This window comes from Zalophus californianus, chromosome 1, assembly GCF_009762305.2.
Source record: "Zalophus californianus isolate mZalCal1 chromosome 1, mZalCal1.pri.v2, whole genome shotgun sequence".
In the NCBI taxonomy this organism is placed as follows: Eukaryota; Metazoa; Chordata; class Mammalia; order Carnivora; family Otariidae; genus Zalophus; species Zalophus californianus.
This window is the reverse complement of record NC_045595.1, coordinates 146,018,296-146,024,869: the sequence shown is the minus strand read 5'-3', so window position 1 is coordinate 146,024,869 and position 6,574 is coordinate 146,018,296.

Here is a 6,574-nt window from a genome sequence, read left to right as displayed (position 1 = left end):
AGGATGGAGGAAAGTTACCTCCACTTCCTGAGCTGGATGTGCACAGACCCTCCCTGGGACCGAGCTTGGGGCCAGTCTGTGCCTGGAGGCCCTCTGGCTGGATCTCGTATTTCAGAAACCTCCCTGTGAGGCTAGATGGGTGAGCCTAGGAGGGTGTGGCCCCACCACCAAACCCCAGGGACAAGTCCCTGGGACCCTACTGAGCAGAAACAGGGTGGGACGGAAACTGAACAAATTGCTCCTTTAAAGCCACCTGAAATTTATGTCTCAGTAATGTTTGATTTTTGGCTTCTCTTTCCTGCAGCAGGATATTTAAAGAAAACAAATCTTTAAAAACTTCAACTCCAAAGCAAAGAGCCCTCTATGTGCCTACTTCTGGTCTCTGCATTAGGAACAAACCTCCTTTACTCTTTGGTCTGAATTGTGTCCAAGGCAGATAGAGCCTCTTGGCCAAGATGGGTGCAGCCCAAGTCTCTGCCATGGCATCAGAGTGAGCCTGGCCCAACCAGAGCTTCCAGAGGCTTCCACTCCAGGGCACCCTGAAGCCAGGGGCCCAGAGGGACTGACAGATGGTGGTACCAGCTGGGAGCAGAGAGGAGAGGGCCACATCCCTGCCCCAAGCCCAAGTCGGGCCAGCTCTCCCCCTAGGGACAGATATTTGGTGGGGAAGAGAGGGAGCTGAGAAGTCGCCTGAGGAAGGTGACCCTGGCTTTGTCTGGGATTTAATAAGAGGTGGCCCATTTTTGGTTTTGGTCATTTCCAAATGATCCAAATCCAGAACCAGAAAAGGAAGCCCAAGGAGGGGAAGTGGAGACAAATACTGGAGCTCAAGTATGGCCCTCCTACTGCTCCCTTCCCAGCAGCCCCACACCTACTCGGCTGTGGCCTGTGCAGAGTAGTGAACATTACAGGGCAACCCCACCGCGCTGTGAGGTGGCTTTCATTGCCCTTTTGCAGATGTAGGAACAGTGGCTCTGAGAGGCCAGAGGCTTTCCAGGGCCACATGACCAGAAGCGGCAGGGCCTGCTTTCCAGCCCAGCTCCCCTGATGCCCAGTCTGTGCCCTCTCTTTAGTGTTCCACTGCCCGGCCAGCAAAAGGGCAGGCAGGACAGCCTTTCCATTTTTGTCAGTGGCTGAGGAGCAGCTATCTAGTGAACAGCGGGCAGAGGATTTTTCCAGAGCAGATGGCCAAGTGTCCTGCCCAGGGCTCAGTACCCTTGGTTGGTGACTTAATGCGTGCCCCCTCCCCCCCGCAAGGAGTCATTCAGTAAGCCCTGTCAGGGGCCCTAGGCTTGTCCCCAGACCAGGGACCCTCCTTCCTGGTCAGAGTCATGGACTTCTAGGAGGTCAGGGCAAGAGTAGCCCTAAGGAGCCTCCAGAAAATTCTGTCCTTGCAGAGGGGGAGACGGAGGCCTGAGGACTGTCAAGGGTCATGTCCACAAAAGTAACAACAGCATCTTCCTCCAAGGCTGTTCTGAGGATTAAATGAGATCATGTGAGCAAAGCACTTCTCCCACGGTGGGCACTCCAGCGGGTACTGTTAGGATTGCTGTCATTGTGCTCTTGCCCACCGGAGCCGAGCTACCTAGGCCTCAAGGCAAAGAAAGAGTGCCTCCCTGTTGACGGTCTGGGCCTCTGACCCACCTGGCCGCACACGGTGGGGTGATGGAAAGACTCAGAGGCAGGAGGTCTGGAACCTGGCCTCACCTGGCCTCTACTTTGGTGTGTGATCTGGGGGAGGTCCAGCTGAACCTCCCCGCAACCCCCCCCCCACCACCACCACCAGTGCCAGATTTTCCTCTGAGAAATAAGCTGGATATTCAGGAGGGACCCTTCCAGTTTGGGAATCTCCAATTTCAGCAGCAAAACCGCCCTACCAGGAAGCTTCGAGAGCATGTGCCTGGCTGGGAGGAGGAAGCCCGGGTCGGGACAGACAAAGCTGCCCTGTGCTGAGAGGCCTCTGGCCTGGCCCAGAGCTCTGCGGTTTCCACACCCAGGCCCGGGGGCTTCCAAGAATCACAGTTAAAAGGTATTACTTGAAAGTTGCCATACAGGTTAACTTTGTGTTCCTGGAAGCTGTAGTCCAGGAACGACTGGGAGGTGGCGGGGGGGGGGGGGGGGGGGGGGGGGGGGGGCGGGGAGAAGGGAGGAGGGGAGGCAGAGGAGGAGCAAGGGAGAGAGCAGTGGGAGAGGAAAGGTGAGACGCAGGAGCGGACACTGAGGCGAGAGACAGAGAGGCTGCAGGGCTAGGGGAGGGCGGGCTCTGAGCCCAGCCCAGACCCAGGGCTCCGATGACCATGGCTTTTGACTGCCTGGGATCCTGGCCGGTCACCAAAGAGAGGCCACAAAAGAGAGGCCACATTATGTTTTCTGAACAGGAAACTCCCTCGCGGTGTGGGAAGGCAGAGCGTCCGGGTGGTCAGCCCGCTGTGCCCTTGAAGACCCTCAGCGCACCGCTCCGCTCTGCTTTAGCCCCGAGACACCCTCGTTGGCTGCTTCTCTGGGAGCCACCGCCGCAAAGCTCCCCTCGGAAGCAGCACCCTTCAGCTTTGCAGCCTGGCCGTTAGGGAGCCCACACCAAACCGGGCAGGGGCCGGCCGTGGCTGCCAGGGTGACCCGCCTCCCGGGGCCCCAGGAGACCACGAGGTCCTGGCTGCCGAGGGCGACGCCTCCGCCATCACTGCCATCAGTCGAGCACCTCCCCGGCTCTCGGCACGCGCTGCAGGAGGCATCCCAGGGAAGGCGCGAGGAGGTGCGGGGACGCGTCCCCTTCTCCAGCAGGGGACCCGGGCAGGTCTGGCAGCAGTGTCCCCTTATCCCGGGTTCCAGTTACCCGCAGCCAGCTGCTGTTTGGAATCAGAGGAGCCTCCTTCTGAGGTATCGTCAGGAGGCCCCCGGAAGCCTAACACGACGTCATGGTCGCGGTGGGACATCATCCCGTCACCTTCCCTCACCACGCAGGCGTTTTACAGCTCACATGGCCACAGGAAGGCTGACCGAGAGACCACACTCACATGCTTTTGACATAGTACGGCTGCTGGAACGGCTCCAGTTTATTTTTAGTTGTTGTTAATCTCTCACTGTGCCTCATTTATACATCAAACTCCACTGTGGTGTGTACGGGGTTCAGTACGGACCGCGGTCTCAGGCCTCCACCGGGGGGCTCGGAGCAGACCCCCGCAGGTGACGGGGGCTCCTGGAACAAACTGAAATAAAAGAGAACTGCCTAGAGAGGCACAGTGCAACAAGAAAGGCTGACAGGGATTTGGCTCGGCCGCTTAGAAGAGGTGTCACCCTGAGGAAGTGGCCTGTCGGCTCAGTGCTGGTTCCCTCGTCTCCAGAACGAGCGTGAGGACTGCAGAGGGTTGTAGGGATCAGAGACGCGCACGTGAACCCCCCCTCCCGCACAGGCCAGGCGGCGGGCGGTGCTCGGTGAAGGTTTTGTCACCCATTACGGGGCCCAGCAAACCTTCAGCCGTGCACGCTCCAGGCACAGGAACTGAAGAGCAGGATGTGGGCACCGGAGGAGCATCACCTGGGTGCCAGGCGCTGCGCTGAGGTGCCCACGAGGGTCAGCCAGCGAGGGGCCTGGGCTCTGTGCCATGGGGGATTCTGGGCCCCGATCCCACACTGTGGCAACCTCCTCTGCCCTACTCCACCCTCAACCACCAGCAGGGCCCTCTTGGGTGGGGTGGGCTGGGCAGGGCTGGGCAGGGCATCATTATCACTCCCAGTGCAGTGCTGGAGACAAGAGTTAAGCTGGGCCTTCTTATCGGCTCTCCAGGCCCTGTGCTGAAATGCACTGGCTGGCTCTGAGGCTTAGGGGCTGGAAAGCAGGGCCCTGTGGTGGCTGCCCGCGTCCTTGCCCCTCTGGAATGGTCCCTGGGAGCAGGAATGGGAGAGGCAGCCCAGCAAACAGAGAGGACGCCGTCTGGCTTGGACGCCATGTCATCTTAGGCAATCCCTTCCTTCTCTAGTCCCCATCTGTGAAATTGGGGGTGGAGGGGCAGCTGGATAAGGTGACCCCTGAATCCCTTGCAGCTCTAAAGAGTTAGGATCCTGCAACCCACCACCTGTGACGTAGCCATGACGATCATCCTGTTTACAGACAAGCCACAGGAGGCCAGGCAGAGGGAAGAGCCTCACTCCCATAGCGTACTAGTTGGTAGCAGAGCTGAGGGACACCCAGCCCAGTGCTCTTTCCACCCCACACATCCTGACCTCCTAGAAGGCCCATAGAGGAAAGGTTTGGAGATGATGAAGGGATGGCTTTTTCTGGGCTCCCCATCCAGGTCCAAACCCTTCCATCAGGTTCCAAGTATGGACTGGGGACATCCCAGAGGGGTTCCAGACACATGGGTACCAGGCAACTTACGGGGGGGGGGGAGGTCACTCCTTGGCTCCTGTCCAGGGAAGGGAGGGATGTCAGGGCTTCTTGGGTGTGTGGAGAGCTGGCCCCATAATTGGGCCCAGATAATACCCCTGCTCTTATCAGGGGGCCAAGGGCTCCAAGGGGTGTGTCGGAGAATCAAGGGCAGGTTCAGCAGAAGTGGGGAGGGGGCAGAGAGGGAAGGTGGGTGCAGGTCCTCCAGCCTGGAAGGAAAGACTCTCTGAGGGCAGGTCCAAGGCTTAGGGGACAGGTGTGGGGGGAGTCAAAGGAAGGGGCAAACTAGACCCACTTCCCCTTGAGGAGCAGAAAAGCCTGATCCAAGGGGCTTTCCTAAAGAAATCCTAGATATCTCAGGTTGGGAGGGATGAGAGAGACCCAGAATCTGTGTCCCAGGGCAGGAAGGGTTATGGCCACCTTTGAGAACCTGAGAAAAGTTATGTCCTCGCCCATTAGGGCAACTGAGTCCCAGGCTTTCTGGGGATGACCCACACACTTGGCTTAAGACTTGGAAGGCCCTGCCAGACAGTGGATGGGGAGCAGGAGGTACAGCTGGAGGCAGGGACCCAGTAGGTGCCGTCCTAATGACCAGACATGGGGCCCTGGACCGGGCAGAGCAGCAGAGAGACAGGCAGCAAGGCAAAGCAGGACTAGGTCTCCCCAGACCCTGGGGCCTGGCCTTCTTGGCCCCCCGTGGAGCTGGGGCTCCAGGCAGGCACACCTGGGTACCCAGCCAGCTCCCTATCTCCCCATCCATGCCTTGGCCCAGGTTCCTGGTTTCTCTTCCTCTCTGGCTCAGGCTCAGACCACCCTGGGGACTCCCATGTGGGAGCAGGACTGTGTGTCTCCTCACTGCTAGGCAGCCTGGGCTGAGCTGTGCCCCATGAAACCACTCAGAGAGGCCACAAACAGATCTGTGTGCAACATACACACCTGGGGTTGGGGGCTCAAAAGGCCTATGCCCTCTCCCCCTCACCATGCAACCATGGACTGCAGCCTTCCCAGACAGGACAAATCTGCTTCAGCTTTACTTGTACATGGGGGCCCTAAGAGTTTTAAACGTGGCCACGGGAGGTATTTACAACAAAGCCAAAACCAGGCTGCCTTTTTGCATGCCAGTGAGTATGCTGCACCCCTCCCAGAGCCCAAGAACCTGAGTTAAGCACGGATGACAGCTGAGAAAAGGCTTGAACACAGAGGGGGCTTGGAATGGGGAGACCCTAAGACCAGAGCAAAGGGGACAAGAAAGTGCTGGAGGTTGAGCAAAGACATTCTGGGTGGGAGCAAGAAGGGAGGGCAGCATGGAGAGGGACTCAGCATATGGAGAACTGGAGTTATGACCTCTCCAGGCTGGGCTGACCCCCAAAGGATGGGCTCCTGCCCACCCCCCCCAAGTATGAGCATGCACACCCAGGCACACACACCTCCACAGGACTCTGAGGTGTTCATCTGATCCTCTGGGGACATCCCTTCCTCTTACCTTCACCACACCCTGATTTCACCTGGATACAAGGGCGGCCGGAATCAGTGGGGATGATGCCCATCCTCACTTCCTAAGGTAGTTCTGAAACTTCAGGGGGGCAGGATCACATGGGGCACTTGACAAAAATTCAGATTGAGATTCCTGCCCTCCCCGCTCCCTGAGATTCTGAATCAGGGGTCTGGGGACCCCGGTAATCCTGAGAAGGTGGTCCTTGGAGGAACGCTGGATGGTCTGTTAGCTGTTGGGTGGAGAAAACAACCATAACCATACCGGCCGCATTCATTGTGTGCCTACTGTGTACCTGATGTTTGGCATGAGATACCTCATTTTATCCTTTGACAGCCTTCCTGGAAGGTGCCTTGGTGCCTTCCTCCCTCCCTCCCTCCCTCCCTCCCTCCCTCCCTCTCTCCCTCCCTCCCTCCCTTTCTTCCTCCCTCCCTCCCTCCCTCTCTCCCTCCCTCCCTCCCTTCCTTCCTCCCTCCCTCCCTCCCTTTCTTCGACAGAGAGATACACAGCGAGAGAGGGAACACAAGCAGGGGGAGTGGGAGAGGGAGAAGCAGGCTTCCCGCCGAGCAGGGAACCCGATGCGGGGCTCGATCCCAGGACCCTGAGATCATGACCTGAGCTGAAGGCAGACGCTTAACGACTGAGCCACCCAGGCGCCCCAGGGTGCCCTCATTTCTAGTCCCAGAGTCACACACTGG